This window comes from Panicum virgatum, chromosome 8K, assembly GCF_016808335.1.
Source record: "Panicum virgatum strain AP13 chromosome 8K, P.virgatum_v5, whole genome shotgun sequence".
Classification (NCBI taxonomy): Eukaryota; Viridiplantae; Streptophyta; class Magnoliopsida; order Poales; family Poaceae; genus Panicum; species Panicum virgatum.
This window is the reverse complement of record NC_053143.1, coordinates 47,487,578-47,505,103: the sequence shown is the minus strand read 5'-3', so window position 1 is coordinate 47,505,103 and position 17,526 is coordinate 47,487,578. Positions and strand designations below refer to the sequence as shown.

The window sequence follows — 17,526 nt, the reverse complement described above, 5'->3', positions numbered from 1 at the left end:
AATCAGAAATAGAATTAAAGCGTTACTAAGAATTAATAAAGACGATTGAGTTCATGGTATCCAATAAAGAGAAAATTTATCTATGATCAAACCTTAATATGAAATGTGATGACCGATGCTATCCCACACCCTAATTGAGAATTAAGAAATTAGATGAGAGTACTCAACGTGACGCGGAGATGGGACGGTAGCAGTCTTTAACCAATATGCCCTTATGAAAGTTGTTGTTGACTTTTGTACCCCTAAAAAGTTGGCTCGCACCTGTATGCCCTCGCGCTAACCTTTTTTTACCCGTGTACCCTTCCGTCCATGTGCCGTTAGAAGATAACAGTAGAGGATCCATGACAAGTGGGACCTAGCAATGAAAATGTTCATGTTGCCCCTGGCCCCTGTTTCCTCTGCTCCATCCATCTTTCTCGGTCGCGTCGGGTGCTCCCGCGTGCTGCCGCGCTCGCCATCCACGACAACGGAGCTCAGCCGGCTGGCTGTCGCGCACCGCCCCATCCCCTGCTGCCGCGCGCCGCCCATTCCCCTGTGGCTGCCCGCCGCCGCGAGCCACGAAGCGGGCCCCACATCGCGATTGGGGAGGCGGGCACCGAGCGTGGGGGTGGCCGCGGCGAGGCCGGCCGGCGCGCGGCCAGGGTTTGAATATGTAGATGTGATTTACTTGTATTATGTAGATGTGATTTACTTGTATTATGTAGATGTGATTTACTTGTATTAGTTGATCTAAATGAGTATATAGAGTGCATACACTTGCAGCATAACATATACTGGCCTGCGAGCTAGCCATCTGTACTGTACTTATTGTTGGATAGATAGATAGATAGATAGGTTGCACGCACATTGTTAATTAGAGACATGCATGTTTCATTCAGAGAGTTATATAACTCTCTCATTCCACTTTTATAAGACGTAGTATAACATGACACGATCTTCCAAATTACACTTTGACTTTTCATTTATCATATATTATACCATTTATAGTTATAAACTTATAATCTTGGTAAAGTATATTTGATTACAAATCCAATCATATAAAGTTTGTATTATAAAAATAAAAAATTAATACTAAAATTATTGCTAAAAAATAATAAAGTTTGAATCTTAATATACGTCTGCACTTTATAAAATTAAAAGGAGAATGTATACTTTAGATGGAGACAGAGCATGCATGTCTACAAGTTGGAGAATAGAGCCAATGGAAAGTTGGAGAACAGAGCCAAAGAACACACACAAGTTGCATGACCAATTGCCAAGGCCCTGTTTAGATGTGTAAACTTTTGGGTGTAAAGTACTGTAGTACTTTCATTTGTATTTGGTAATTATTATTCCGTCGTGGGTTAATTAGGCTCAAAAGATTCATCTCGCAAGTTATAGATAAACTGTGTAGTTATTTTTTTAGATACATTTAATACTTTATGCATGCGTTGAAACATTGGATGTGATGAAAATTTTTGTAAAATTTTAGAATTTCGAAGGTAACTAAACAAGACCCACGTCATTATTGCCCTCTTGGTACGTAAGACACGGTAGTCCTTTGGCCGGCTCCCAAAACAACCGGCAAGACAGCACGGTGTCGGTGGTTGACTGCACTAAAACGACAGGAACGAGCAGGTCCAGCCATGTACTCTACCTAGTTCAGTGCTCATCGTGTGTCAAAAAAAAAAAAATAGTTCAGCGCTCATCAAGTAACGCGCCGTGGCTCTCTCGTAGGAGGAAGAAATATTCTACCAACATAAGTGGGTAGTGTGACTGCGCATCTGTATTATGTTTCGTAAGAAAATATATAGGCAGTGCGACTCTCTTTTTTTTACGAGAAAAAGTGCTTTCCATTAACTTATTGGCTCAGCTAGGCAGTGGGACTCTAGAATGAGTATCCACGCAGACGCGGCTAGATGACCCATCCACGTTTGATAGACGATCCACGTTCCTTTGCAATGTTTTCTTTGAAAAATAGATAACCCCCCATACACAGCCCAATTAAAGAAAAGGCCGAAAAGCAAAGTCGTTACAGCCCTTACCACTTACAAGGCCCAATTAAAATGACAACACCACCGAAAAAAGGAAAAACCATAACATTGGGCGATCCTCGATGTCCTCCGGCGGCGGCGGCGGCGGCTCGGCGGAGGACTACTCCCCGGCGGCCACCGTCGTCCGCTTCGACCCGCCTCTGCCTCTCCTCCGCGCGCCGGTCCCCTCCCCCGCCGGCCGGCGAGCCCCCAGTCCTCGCCTTCCGCGACGCCGCCAGCTTGGGACGCCGCCGAGGCCAGCCTCGTCTCCCAGTGCGAGGTAATCCCGCCTGACTGCCCAGTCTCCCCCCTCCTTGCTCACACCTGCGTTGGCAAAGCGACTGAATTTTGGGGCGCATACAAGCAATGCTAGCTCGGGGTCATGTGACCTATGCTCACTTTCTCTGTCTCAAATGCCATTTATTTATCATTGGATTCACCACCGAGACAAAAGGAGTTAAATCTTCCTTCCTTTTTCTTCTTCTCTCATACCTCGAATGCAAGGATTTGATTTACCATTGCAGCTGGCCGAGTTGGCTGGCTCAAGTTCTGCCAGTCAATAAGTATAGAGCAGCTGCATACATGAAAAGAGGGCAAACCAGCTCATGGCTACATAGCTTTAGTTGTTGTGGTTGTCATTGCTCCACAGTACATATGGCAAGTTAATTTCTCGTTTGGCATCCAAGCATGATGTTCATGTTGGAAGGAGAGTTCATGATTGGCATGTCCGAAGCGCAGTTCATGTTTAGGAAGCAACGCGCGTCTGGCATGGCTCCTGCTTGTTTAGAAACCAACTTGTGGGAGAAGTTGGTAAAAGGCAGCTTCCGCTTCTTAGTATAAAGCCAACTTCTGCTTACTGTATTAGCTGTTGCTTAGTTCTGCCATTTGGCATGACTTCATCTCTTCAAGTTTTCCAAGTGAGCAAGAGCTGAAGAGCAGTAAGAGTAGTTTTTTGTTGGAGAAAGGTGTAACATCCCGTAATTTTACGGAATGTTATATTCTTCAAAAATACGAAATTTCAAAAACTTTTTGCGTGGAAGTGTTTATAGTTAGGGTCACATAAGGAATAATGCTATCCTTCCTAAATTCTTAGAGTTTAATTGAAAAAAACTAACTCAAGGACCTAAATGCTAGTGTGCAGCATTTGGATTTTGAAGTTTATTCGGCTCTACTTGTTTCAATTTGGTTTGAATGATTTTTGTTTGAATTGTGTGGTATTTGATTTGAATTAAACCCATTCAAATCAAATACAAAAGCTAACCTAACCCCCATAACCCAAACCAGGCCGAAACCCATCTAACCCAGCCGGTCCGACCGAACCCCTTCCTCCCTTCGGCCCAGAACCAGCCCCCGCGGCCCGCATCGCACGCGCCCACGCGCACGGATGCGCTCATGCCGCCAGCAGGCCGCCCCGCACGGCCCAGTCCACCCCGCGCCGGCCCGAAACCACTCCCCACACACGTTCCGCCACCATGAGCCTGACACGCGCCTCCCCTGCTTTTTCCCCTGCGGCACATCGCGACAGCGCGAGGAGTGCCTCGCCGCGAGGCGTGCTGACGCCACCGTCTGGCGCCGTAGTCGGCCACACCCACGCCACGCGCGCGATTCCGCCTGATCCCGCGCCCAAAACCCTAGCAGCGGAGCCCCTGATGCCGCCACGTACCCCCAATCCGCGGCCATCCCATCACCGCCGTCCCTTCTCAACGTCAGAGCCAAAACCCTAGCCCCTTGCCTATATAAACCCCACGGCTGCCTCCGCAAAACCCTAGCCACCCAAGGGAATTCCCCTTCCGCCGCCGCCACCAAGAGAGAGGAGGAGAGAGGAAGAAATAGAGGAGGGGAGGAGAAAAAGAAAGAAGCCGCCGCCGGAGCTTCCCCACGCCGGTGCCCCGTACCCCTGCAACAGCGTTGCAGCTTGGCACGGCACGGCCTCGATCACTCCCTGCACCGAATCGCCGCCGCACCAAGCACATCAACCTCGAGGCCGACGGGTGAGCATCGCCGTCCACATCGCCCGCCATCTCCTCGCTCCGGTGTGCCTTGGCCACCGTTGAGCCGTCGGTAGCAAGCCCTAGAGCCCCGTTCCCTTGCGTGTGCGCCTGCAGGAGCCCCTCGCCACTTCGCCGCCGTAGCCCGCAGCTCGCTGACATCGTTCCCCTGTCCTAGCACCGCCGTGCCTAGCGCACGGCCACGCAGCGGCTCGGGTGAACCCGATGCCCGCGTGCGTGCACACAGCCACGGCCAGGCCACCCAGGCAATGCCTTTGCTCGTCTTGCGTAGGTCCTCGCCGATCCGCACCACTGGCGAGCCTTGGTGCCACTGCGGGTGCCGTTCGTCGCCGCCCCTTTCGCCGCGGAGTTCCGCCGTGGCCTTGCCACGCTAGAGCTACTCGCGTGCACGTTCTTGGCCCAAGGCCAGGCCTTCGCCTGCCTGGCGGCCAAGAACAAGCAGCCGCCGCTGCCTCACCGGACTGCCATGGCCGCGCCGCCGCCTCGCCGATGTGCACGCGCACGAGACCGCCCCTTTGGCCCTTCCTTGGACGCGTGCGTGCGTGCCGGAGCCATGGCGAAGCCTTTGCTTGTCGAGGGCACTAGCACCGCCACCACTTTTGCCCTTGGCCACCACTGCCGACGCGCCGTGCCGCGCCGTCGCCACGCCCACGCTGCGACGTCGCGTTCGCGACGTGGCAACCCAGGCTTGGACCAGCACACATGACCGCACACACACGATCTCTGCTGCATCGGATCTGGAGGACGCCGCACAAGATCCCGGAGAGGCCGCCAGCTGGGGCCAGGATGTCAGCCACTGCAGGGAATAGAGAAGAGAAAAGAAAAAGAGGAGGAGGAGGAAGCGGGCCGAGTTCGGCCCAAGAAGCCCAGCAAGAGAAGCTGCCCAAGGAAGCTTTCAGCCCAAGAATGCGATCTTTCTTTTTCTTTTTCTTTTAACACAGCACTGACACGCAGGTCCCACATGTCGGTGAGACCCGCCAGCTGATCAGTGGGCCCTTGAGACCGCAGACCGTTGACTGTTGACGAGGTTAACGTTGACCTGTTCAACGATGACCATAGCCGACCCCCTGGATGACGTCATGCTGACGTCAGCATGCCACATGGCATGCCCAGATGGGCATGCCATGTGTCACTGATTTTTCTTTTATGTTTTCCGATAATCTTTTATTAATTCCAGAAATGCTTTAAGGCTTAGAAAATTGATAATAAATCAATCGTAGCTCCGAAAATTATGAAACCAGTTTCATAATTCTTCTAAAATTATGATCTACGCGTTAGAGTAGTTGTTGCTATGATTTGGATCTTCTTTTGGGAAGTTTTGTGCATCTTTGCACTTGGACCCTTATACTTTCCCGTAATTACGAATAGGACCTGACGCCGAGGAGCTGACCCGAGGCTACGACTACCCCAACTTCCAGGAGCACTACGAGGAGACGCCAGGTTCACGCCCATCCATGTTCTGAATACCTATTAGGCATTGCTTGCTAGATACGATACGCCCCCAAATTGAGTGCTGAGATGAGCTTGCATAGACATTTACTACCGTATTCCTTGTTACCCATATTTATCATTGTTGATGTATGCTATTGCTACTATGTGTGTGAGATTGGGGTATGGGAATACATATGTGATATAGTCCTTGCATGCTGGAAGGTTGCCTCCACTTATACAGGAGTTGGTGAGTAGGTTACGGTAGGGGCGAGCGGACCCTTTCCCTGATCTTCGGATCGGGAGCCGGGGATTGTGTGTTGGGCGCGACCCTGAGCAACACCTGTAATTGGGTGAAGGGCACCTGTGGCGGGTGCTAGACCGTTCCCGTGGGAACATAGTAGAGGTGTAGTTTGGAGGCGATGCCTGTGATGGGTATCGATTGCAAACCGTGATGACGGAATGCTAACTTGGATGAAGACGCTCGCCTCGACCGGATGAAGGACTTGACTTTGTGGCCCTAGTGACGGAACTATGTCAGACGTGCACACCACTTATCCTTTATGAGGGGGGACCCAGCCCGAGCTAGCTACGCGCGGCACCATTACTGCAGGAGGATAGGGTTTCAATGTCAGGGAGAGAGGGCAGGACCCTATAGCCCCCAATCGCAGGATCCATGGAGATTCCATTCTAGATAGCTTCACAGCCCCGAGCGACCTACTGCAGGAGGACGCACCCTAGACCGGGAGTAGGATGGTGCCGTAGCCATTAGTTTCATTGACTGGTGCCTCGGAGATAGTCGGAGTTGCTTGCCGGCTGGATTCGGGGCGAGTGGGTACAGGTGTACAACCCCTGCAGGGTGAAAACTATACGTATAGCCGCGTACTCGGTCATGTACAACTTTTGATCTGGCACCACACTGTAGTTAGATCCACTTATACTTTTCTACCTCCCTCTAGTCCAGTTTCCTGCTTGGATAGCAGCTGAGGTGCGGGGAGAGGGAGTTCCCACACCGAACTTGGGTAGTTGTTGTAGTGGAAGTTAGAAGACCGGGAGTCTGGGTTGCCAGAGTTGCCCGCGTTGGAAGGAGGTTGGATGACTTATCTATAAATGCTTGCATAGGAAACCATAGCCTTCCCTTGGCATTGTTTTACCGTATTGCATCCACATATATGCTTCATGCGAATGGTGATGTGGACCTATCCCATTCTTGGGGATAGATTGGGTAGATGCAGGGTATGACTCATAGTACGACAACAACGACGACGGGTAGTTCGATTGAAGACGTGCTACACTCAAGGATGCCTATGGAGAAGAATATTCCCGGAGGAGGACCAGCATGAAGTTTTAGCTACTGTCTCACTTTCTGTTTGCAACTCAATTAGCCCAGCGGGCTTGTACTCGGAGATTATTACTGTTATCCCGAATGCTGTAATAAATTAAACCCATGAATGTTCTGTAATCGCTGGTATGACTATGATTTCTACCTGAAATGAGTTCTGTATGTGATAGCGACTGATCCAGGGACTATCACGACGATACAGGGAGTCGGGTTGCCCTTTCGGGAACTCGGTTTGTTTCAAAAGTCAAGTGACCCTAACCATCTTTCTATCTATGCTTATTTATAAGAGTATTGCGAATTAATTGGAACATGCAGAACTACCCAAGAAAACCGTACAACCACAATACTACATGGCTCTATTCTTGACTGAATAATTAGAAATTCTAGCTTGTGACAATCTTACCGAAAGGGCAAGAGGGGATGCATCATTGGGTATAGCTCTGTCCTCTTGAGTGGTGTAGACCTGGATAAGGCGTCACCTATATTAGGAAGTGTTATGGCCGCTTTGACTTAAAACCTTAGCAGGTTGTCATGGGTTAGGGAATCTTTGTAAAGGTCTCGTAGCGTCCCTATGCAATCACACCTCGGAAGTGTGGTATTGTGTCTGATCAACACATGCGTGGTTGGGTTTAAAGTTCTTTGGAACTTTTACGTGAATTATGATGAAAGTCTACAACCTCTGCAGAGTGTAAAACTGATATATCAGCCGTGCTCACGATCAAGAGCGGCTTGGACCCTCACATAATTAATTTAATTAAAGATGGATTTAAATCATTTTCTAGTTAGTTTTTGGGGCCTTGCTGATTACCAACCATAAGTGTACTCACCCTTGCTTACTGTTGCATAGAAGAGAAAGTCGTTGTGAAGTATTTTGAAGATGTTGCTGAGTTCTAGGCGTACGCAACCCCCAGTCGATTACCTGTAAAGTTTGAAACCTTCGTTTTCAGGATAAGCTGTATAACTCTAATAGTCTTTTAGTTGTTTTATTTATCTTTTTCGAGATACTATTACTAATTATTCACTTATAATGCCTCTGTATTTATAAAACTTGATCCTGGCATACATATAGTTATGCATTCGGTTTTGTCCTTAAAACCGGGTGTGACAGAAGTGGTATCAGAACTGTATCGACTGTAGGACGTAAGTCTAGATAGCAATGATCCTTTCCTAAAGTATATTTTATTATAAAAATAATTTCAACCGTATCTCTGACCTCTTTGCTGAATATTGTTACTACTTAACTATTTTCCTACCTCAAATCCATCTTGATAACTCACCTTTCTCACCTGACCCTCTATTCATTTGCACTTTCTTATTTACAAATGTGAAATAAAATATGCAATCTTTGTATATTGATATTATCTCTCCTTTATCGCGAGGTGGCACACCACCGCGCCGATGGTGGCCTCGAAGTGCCACAGGGTCTTGGACACCTCCTCTTCCTCCTCCTCCTTGGAGCTCCAGTTGACGAGCATGGCGTCGAACCGCGCGCCCAGGTCTAGCTTGGCGAGGTGGCAGTCCGCCAGCTCCGCGATGTCCATCCCGCCGCCGCCGGCATACGGCACCAGCGGCCCCGACCGGCTCGCCGGCGTGTTATGCCGCGCCGGGGAGGTGCTCTTGAGCGGCGTGTGGCACGAGCTCCCCAGCGGTGTCATCTCCGTGCCAATGTCCCTCCGCTAGTCCTCGCCGGCCGCCACCGCCGCGCCCTTCGCCAGCGCCGGCTCGCAGTACGCGCTCCAAAACACGAAGGTCTCCTACGACGGCTCCTCGTTGTCCATGAACTTGTCTGCGATTCAATGCAGCATCTCACAAGCTCAGTATCCATGGACGATCAAATTCCAGTGCTGAATCAGAGCAATGAATCCTGCAAGAAATTAAAATGTTACCTTTGAGGAGCACTTCTGCCGATGGCACGTACAGCGCGAGTGCGTGGGCGTCCGACAGCGCGTCCACCGACCTCCTCACCGCCGCCGCCGCCCGCTTCTCCTCCTCGCCGCCGCCGGCTCTCGTACCCAACCCGCTGCTCTGCTGCCTGAAGAAGGCGGCCTTGCCGGTGCCGACGCCGTGGTGGTGGTCGGAGTACGACGGCTGCCGCAGCCACTTCTCGGCGTCCTCCCACTTGGACGGCACCGACCTCCTCGGGGCGACGAGCTGGTGGTGGTGCGCGGGGCTCGCGAAGAACTGCAACGGCCACCCCGGTTGTCGCCGAGCAGGCCGGCGGCGAAACCAACGAACGTCGCCCGGGAAGGACCCGTCGGGGTAGGCGCACGTAGGGTTGTTCTAGGGTCGGCAGGCCACCTAGAACGCCCTCAATCAACGTAGAGATGAAGGAGGAACAGCAGATAGTAGATGGAAAAAAATTAGGGCAAAGAAAAAGTAAAAAGATAAAAGTTTTTTGTATTTGATCGATTGGATGCCCTAATCGGCCGTGACCCTTTATATTTATAGGGTGGGGTGGACTTATCCCGCAAGAAATCCTATTACAAGATCTAAATCTATTAAAATCCCTAGTTGTACTCGGATTCCACTTGGACCGATCAGACCGGTCAACCCTACCAGTCAAACCGGTCAGCTGCCGCCGGATCAACTATAGCGTCTGACCGGTCAGACCGCTAGGGCACACCGGTCAGACCGGTCGGTACAGTCTATTGCCAATTTTGGCCATCAACATATGCCCCCCTGTTCTTTGGCAAAGCTTGCGTGCCAAAGAACAACTCTTCTGGACCAAAATTGTCTAAGGGCGATGAATACATTGGCCATTTTTTGTACTAAGGGCGACAACAATTTATCGGCCATATCTTGCTTCTTCTTCAAGCTGATGACGAAACAACTTGCTTAGGCCTCCATGCCTGCTTCATAGTCGCTGACCTTGCTGGTACAACCTCCGCTTGCTATTCCATGGACTCCTTCTTGCGCATCCATTGTAGATATTTTGAATCTTGTTTTGAATCTTGTTTTATGCTCTTCTCACACTCTTTGCTGCAATCAATATCCTTTTTGACCAGATTATCGCTAATCAGTATTTGTGAAGCAAAACTTGGATATATAGGAGCATAATGAATATAATACGATTGCATGTGCATCCTACTATAATCCAAAGGCATATAACAAGGATGCCAGCAATACCATGGAGCAATCGGTTCATTAAATGAATTACCTTGACTCGAACTCGATTGCTCTTGAGACGATGATGGATTTGTATCCTTAACTTTATCTAGCCGTCCCCTCTGCTTCTGGATGACTCCTTTCTTCTCATATTTGGCCAAGAATTCTTTAAAACTCGGCCTTTCTTTTTCTTTCTTGTTTCTGGAATTCTTTCCAGAATTCCCAGAGTGACCGGTCAGACTGGTCTTCGCAGACTCGGCTCCTTTTTTCTGTTTCTGCCCCCTGAGCGTTAAATTCTTCAATGAATCTTCAAGTACCTTCTTTGTTAGAGCTTCCTAGTGAGATTTCAAAAGCTCAGATCTCTCTTCACCAATAATTATATTTTTCCCTTTTACCGATTCGGCTTGACTTGGCCGAATTAATACTTTAGGATTACTCAATTCAAGCATATGTGTATGTGCAGGAAAGGGATTCTGATCCACCTTCATTTGTGGAACAATTATTCGGCCTTCATTAATAGCCGATTGAATTTGCCTCCGAAGTACATTGCAATCATTAGTCGCATGAGAGAAAATATTATGAAATTTGCAATAAGCTCGCCGCTTTAATTCTTCAAGTGGCGGTATGATATGCGACATCTTGATGTATCCATTCTTATATAATTCATCAAATATTTTCTCACATTTGGACACATCAAAAGTAAATCTTCTTGCCGATCTTTGTGATTCGGCTTGAGAGGACCACAAACGCAAGATTTATCGTTGGAAGGCCAAACAAACTCAGCGGTATAAACATCCTTACCTTTATCGTCCGAACAATTGGAATCACACCCAAGCACATATACAGGACGATTAGGTTTTTCATTGGACTTTTGAGAATCTCTAGCTTCTTTAGCTCGGCTCTCATTAGCCAGAGCTTTTTGTAGGACTTGACTAACATCTAGAAAAAATTATTGTCCCTCTAGCTTTGCTTTATGAAAATCAAGTAAACCAGCAAAAGCTAGATCAGCCAAATCTCTATCAGAAATTGTCAAACTATAACATCGGTTTCTATTATCTCTAAATCTTCTAATATACTCAGAAATACCTTCATGTATTTTTTGTTTAACCGATGAAAGATGTGACAATTTCAATTCAATTTCACCAGTAAAGAAATAATCATGGAATTTCTGCTCTAAATCAGCAAAAGTGAAAACTGAATTGGGTGGTAATGAAATAAACCAAGTAAATGCAGCACCCGATAGAGATAAAGGAAATAACCTCAATTTGTAAATGTCATTAGTGCTAGCTTCACAACATTGTATAATAAATTGACCAATATGCTCCAATGTAGTTCTACTATCATCACCAGTGAATTTAACAAATTCAGAAATTTTAAACTCTTGAGGATATGCAACATAATCGTAATTCTCAGGATATGGTCTTTGATAAGTTCGGCATTTGGCCTTAGGTTCTATACCAAAGGTTTGCCGAAATATCTTCATCACCTCCTCTTTAATACTACCTGATCCAACATCATTGGCATTAGGCCGATTTGTGATCGGTGTATTATTAGGTTGAGCAAAGTTCGGCAGTGTAGAATGTCGCAACGAATTCGCTGCCCCATATGGCACATTGGCATTAGGTGATGCATTATAATTAATTCGGCTACGCTGATTAGCCGAATTAGTCACAGTAGCATTGTTAGTTGGAATAGCCGAACCACCCGTTGTCTTATTGATATTAGATGCAGACACATCATTACCGACAGACTTCATACCGAGATGTATCTCAATTCGGCTAAAACGATCATCAAACATATCATGCATATTTTGACCAATAAATTTTAACTTATTATTCACATGAGAAGAAACAGCATCATCTATAGCATTAGCTATTGCAGAATTAAGGACAGACTGCTTGTTCTCATCGAAGTTTACCTCAAACTGTGAAGCATCGAAGGCAACATCTGTTGTGACCTTCCCTTGACGGTCGATGGAGAAGTGCGAGATGTACTGGTTCATGGCTTCTTCTTCCAGCCTCTGGATCTCCTTCTCCTTCTCTTCTCTGATCTTCTTTTGGATGCCATCAAGAACCTTCTAATGTTCGCCCGAAAGTTGCTGAAGAGTCGGCCTCTTGATGTTGGCAGCATCAACTTTGCTAGGTTTAGGAATATCGGTCATTGCAGCCGTTTTATTTTTCTTCCCCAGCGGAGTCGCCAAAAAGTATGTTGGCGCAGAACTAGGGCCAACACACGAAAGCGCTAGAACGCACAGCGAGCGACGGCACAACGCAGTGCTGATGCTCAGACCGGTCGGGTATACCGGTCAGACCGGTAGTCGCCGGGCAGGCCGGCGGCGAAACCAACGAATGTCGCCCGGGAAGGACCCGTCGGGGCAGGCGCACGTAGGGTTGTTCTAGGGTCGGCAGGCCACCTAGAACGTCCTCAATCGACGTAGAGACGAAGGAGGAACAGCAGATAGTAGATGGGAAAAAGCTAGGGTAAAGAAAAAGTAAAAAGATAAAAGTTTTTTTTGTATTTGATCGATTGGATGCCCTAATCGGCCGTGACCCTTTATATTTATAGGGTAGGGTGGACTTATCCTGCAAGAAATCCTATTACAAGATTTAAATCTATTAAAATCCCTAGTTGTACACGGATTCCACTTGGACCGATCAGACCGGTCGACCCTACCGGTCAAACCGGTCGGCTGCTGCCGGATCAACTACAGCGTCTGACTGGTCAGACCACTAGGGCACACCGGTCAGACCGGTCGGTACTGTCTATTGTCAATTTTGGTCGTCAACAAACAGCAGCTTCAAGAAGCGGCCATCAGCTTGCTTTTGCAACTGATTTTTTTGGATGAAGAGACTAGAGAGCAGGTGGTGAAAAAGGATGTGCTTGTCACTTACTCGTCTTGTGGAGGACGGCAAGGTTGAAGGAGGCTGGAGGTAAGAGGACTTGAGCTCCATGGGAGAATGTGTGCTCCCCTCTCTGGTTATGTGATGTGAGCTCCACCCTGACTGAGCTTTGCTTCAGCTGAGAAGAGTAACAGTGTCTGTGTGGGCACGAAGATAACAGGCCAAACTTCAATATGTTCACTGCAACCAGCCAATAGTGTTTTTCTCTCACACTAAATCAGCACTAGCTACTAGACAGTCAGCAGTACTTTTTTCTCACAACAAATCAGCACCAGCCACCAGCCACAGCACAGCGAACAGAGTCATGTCTGAACTCGTGGCCTATGATCAGGATTCAGGAGGAGGTCCCTGCTCTAATCTTGCTAGGTAATAATAGTCAATTAGCCACCATTAACACTGCCTTGTCAGACACTCACACTTACCTGGAATCCTGCACACACCACCCATGGGATACTGTACTGCCTACAGCCTACAGCCTACAGGAGGCCTCGGGCCTGAACTCTGAATATCTTTTTGTTTTTACAAAGAATCCTATATTCAGGAGGATGTAGTTTCAGTTTTTCAAATGCCATCTACATGTATAGAAAATATCCAATACGGCCTGCTTTATCATGCTCCATTGACCATTCTGAATGTCCAGCGTCACTGGCTCAGGTCAGGTTTGCTTTGACCCTTTGGGCTTTGGTCACTCCAAGCTGGAGCTAGCATGATCCACCATCCATGGCCGGTGCTGGTGTGGCAGGTTGCTCGCATCATTGACGGCGTGCCTCACCTCATCTACGGCCGGCTGTCGTTTGGGTAGGTGCCCTTTTGTACTAGACTCTTGAATTCGTAGGTTAGTCTGTGAGTCCTGGTGTGCTACATTCTGTGCCGTAGAAACTTTTTATCCACTCGGCAATGGCAATGGCAAAGGCACCATCTCTTGATCTTTTCTGAACCATACCTTCACAAAGGCTGCCTTTCAGGATGATGGTGCATTCATGGACAGATTACTCTTGCAGAACACGCATACTCCGTACTCCGGAGGTGATAATGGCATATCTAGTCCAATTCACTCTCTTCAGCTGGTTGTGGCTGGTGGCTGGTGCTGATCTGCTGTGAAAGAAAAGTACTGTTGGCTGGCTGGTGGCTAGTACGAATTTGGTGTGAGAAAAAAACACTGCTGCTAATTGCCATACGTCTATTGACTGTCATACTCCGGAGAAATTCTAGGTTGCAAACAAAGTTCTTCCCAAACATTTACAGGTTTCTGAAGTGAAAATATAATAAACTAGAATAATCATCAATGCCAATTTCAGAGGCTGAGCATGGAACGATCACCGCGCAAATGGTGACGGATTTGCTCCAACCATCTTCCAAATGAGAGAGACGCAGCCACACAACAATTGAACCGTGAGCAGCATGGATAATCCAGAGTGATGTCGCAGCAGCAGCCAGTCGGCGCAGCTATCCACTGCACTGCCATTTTTCGGCGTTGGCATTGCATTGGTCCGGTACAGCTACAGGCTGAATCTCTGAATCGCTGACGAAGCTTCTCTTTCTTTCCTCACTTGCGTTTGGTATACAAATCCTCATGGGCAATGGCAGCTAGGATCATCAATCAGGCCCCCACGCATTTCTGTTCCTTGTTCTTGCCCTTTCTGAACGGATGCATGCTCTCTGCTCTCCTCGCAGGCTGCGGCTGCCTGCCCTGCATTATCATTAACCCACATGCTGCCACGATTTACCGGGGCATTGGTAGACCAAGTAGCCAACTAGGAGGACCAATCTTCTCTAGCTCTATGCAGATTCATACAGTATCCATTACATCGAATCTTCGGACACATGCATGGAGCATTAAATACAGTTGAAAAAATAATTAATTACACAGTATAACTGATTCATACAAGATGAATATTTTAAGTCTAATTAGTCCATGATTAGATATTAATTGTCAAATAACAACGAAATGTGCTACAGTACCAAAATCCAAACTTTTCACAAACTAAACACACCCTCATTCCCCCTGGTGTGGACTAGCAGGCAGAAAAACTGTAGTAGTAAAACACTGTACGCACGCCTGACTCCGACCAACGTATATTCAGACATTCATCATCCCTGCAATACCAGGACCCATTTTTCTTCATTTTCTTTCTTGTTCCCTTCGATAAATAAATAAATTAGTTTACAGTTTAAAGATGATCAAAGAAAGACGTTACTGGGCATGGCTGGGTAGGGATCACATGCGAAAGCTACACTGGCTTGTTTCCCCTCGGAACAGGAAAAGGCATGGGGGGCCCTGCCCTGCCCTGCCCTGCCTGCTGCCAAGCCAAGCAGGCATACCGTGCTCTTGCAGTTGCAGCAGGGAGAGCAGCAAGCGTCCCTGCGCCGCTTGGCCGGCCGGCCCGCTCGACAGTATTGGCCGGCCAGGAAGCAGACATTCAGGGAAGCGCCCCCAGCGGCTGGCTATGCAGTCAGCAATCACACCGGCGAGCTTCAGCTTCATTCCCGATCGAGAGAGGAAACCAAATTGTGTGTCAAAAAACTCCTGCTTTCCAAAAAAAAAAAAAACTCCTGCTTTGAGCCACCAGGAGAGGAGCATTCATAGGATGATAGGACCGAGACACACAATTATGCTGGCCTTCAGAATCTCAATATTCTGTTAGAGGAATTATTTCATTTATCTTAACTTGTTTGTTTGTTTGAACACTAGTGTAAAGTTTTATGAGGCTTGTCACTAAGCTGATAGCCCTTGCTTTGTTCCTCTATCAGTACTCCGTCCTCTGGATGTAAATGAACGCCTCAAATGAATGTGATTCATCTGAAATTATCTTTATTTAGATAATAAAGGTCTGGAATAATCTATACTCAAGAAAATGTGCATCTGAAACTGAAACCACTACAACTAGAAATGCTCGCGGACTAGCCGCGTATGGCCAGTGTGTGGGCTGGTTGCAATGCAGATGGCCCCTCTTTTGTGCCTCTCCTCTGGTGAAGCGTGGCAGCAGTGGGTTGGGATGGGTACTTCATGCTGATTTTGATATCTCTTGCATGCGTACTGATTTGTTCTTTTTCGTGAACGCTGATATTATTAATGGTGTGAGTTATCAGATTATTGATTAACTGAAGAAGTATGAAAATACTGTGGGCAGTGAGAAATTAGCAACACATCATATTGATTACAACCTTAGCATTTCATCATCTATGCTGTTTAGGACTAAAGATACTCCCTCCGTCCCAAAATAATTGCACATCTAGAGTTTAAAATTTGTCCCACAAAAAATTGCTACTTTGACTTAACTACCATAAAAGACAAAAGTATCCGGAGTCTTCTCACAAAAAAGACAAGACAATAAAGAGTTTTTTTTTTGAATCTTCAACAAATTCTTGTATTTACGCAGCTCAGCTTCCGTCATCTCATCTTCTCCTCTTACATCACGGATGATGTCTTCAACATTGTCGACCAAGGCATCAAACTGATCATCATTGCACTCCAAAATGCACTCCTCATTGATGTCATCATAGGCTTGACTGTCATCATCATTGCCTTCTTCTCCATCCTGACCACTGTACTGCCTTTCCCTGCGGTTGGGCCCTTCTTCATCGGCGACCCATTCCGCCCTTTCATTAGGGCCTTCCTCTCCGTGCTTGTTCCAACAAGTGTAGTTTGGTACCAATCCACGGAGGATCAAGTGCGCATAGACAATATCCAAGTTTGAGTATTTCTTCTCATTTTTGCAATCGGGGCACGGACAGTACATTGTTGCTTCACCCCTCGCTTCCATATCGGCCGTGGCAATCTCCATGAAAGACTTCAATCCTCTCAAGTACTACGGGCAACAATGGCTAGGAAGGCCCATCCAACTTTTATCCTCCATCTACATCCGTAAAAACATAAGATTTGTTAAGAATTAATTGAGACAAAAAAATTGAAGAGGAGGCTTGCTAGTACCAACAAAGGGAAGGGAGGAGGGGGAGGAGGCGAATGGGAGGCTTGCTATCCTAGTAGCAATAAATCAAGGAAGAGATCTAGTCTTGGATGAGAGCAGGGGGAGGAGGCCAATGGGAGGCTACCTTGCTTGCTAGTAGCAACTAATAAATTAATGAAAAAAATAGATCTAACCTTGCAGGAGCTCTAAATCTTCCAAAATGGCCGTCGCCGGCGGCAGCACCTGGGCAGGCAGGTGCTGCCTCCTCCAACTGCCTGCCTGAGCGGCGGCTAGCAGAGGGAAATAATAGGTCAATCTCAAAGGTGACGAAAAACACTGGAGCCCGTCACCTCTGTTGTTCACAAAGGTGGCGGGCTTCATGAAACGACAGTCACCTTTGTCTACCAAGTCAAGGCCGTCACCTATGACTTGAATAGAGGTGACGGGCTCTATATATCGCCTGTCACCTGTATTATAGGTGACGGGCTTCATGAGCCGCGTCACCTTTGTTCTGTCAAAGGTGACGGGCCACACTTTGCCGGGACCTCAACGAGGAACAAAAGGTGGCGTGCGTCCTCTATGCTCGTCACCGTTATAATAGGGGTGACACGCTACATAAGCTCGTCACCTTTGTGTGGGTCACTATGGGGCGGTTCTTACATAGTGAGAGTGAAAGAATGTAGACATTGAAACTGCTTTCTTGTAATCGAATGTAGGCATGCCCACGAGCTCCTAAAATCCCAGGGCCATGGTGCGTCGGCGACGAGGCTCGGCGGCACAGCAGCAGCTGGTCATCGACGAGGCCAGGGCATGGCCAAGGGC

At 47.7% G+C, this 17,526-nt stretch overlaps 1 pseudogene; it reads right to left on the bottom strand.

Moving 5' to 3' along the window:
• Positions 1-8,149: 8,149 nt before the first annotated feature.
• LOC120645837 lies at positions 8,150-16,560 on the bottom strand (annotated as a pseudogene).
• Positions 16,561-17,526: the final 966 nt, after the last annotated feature.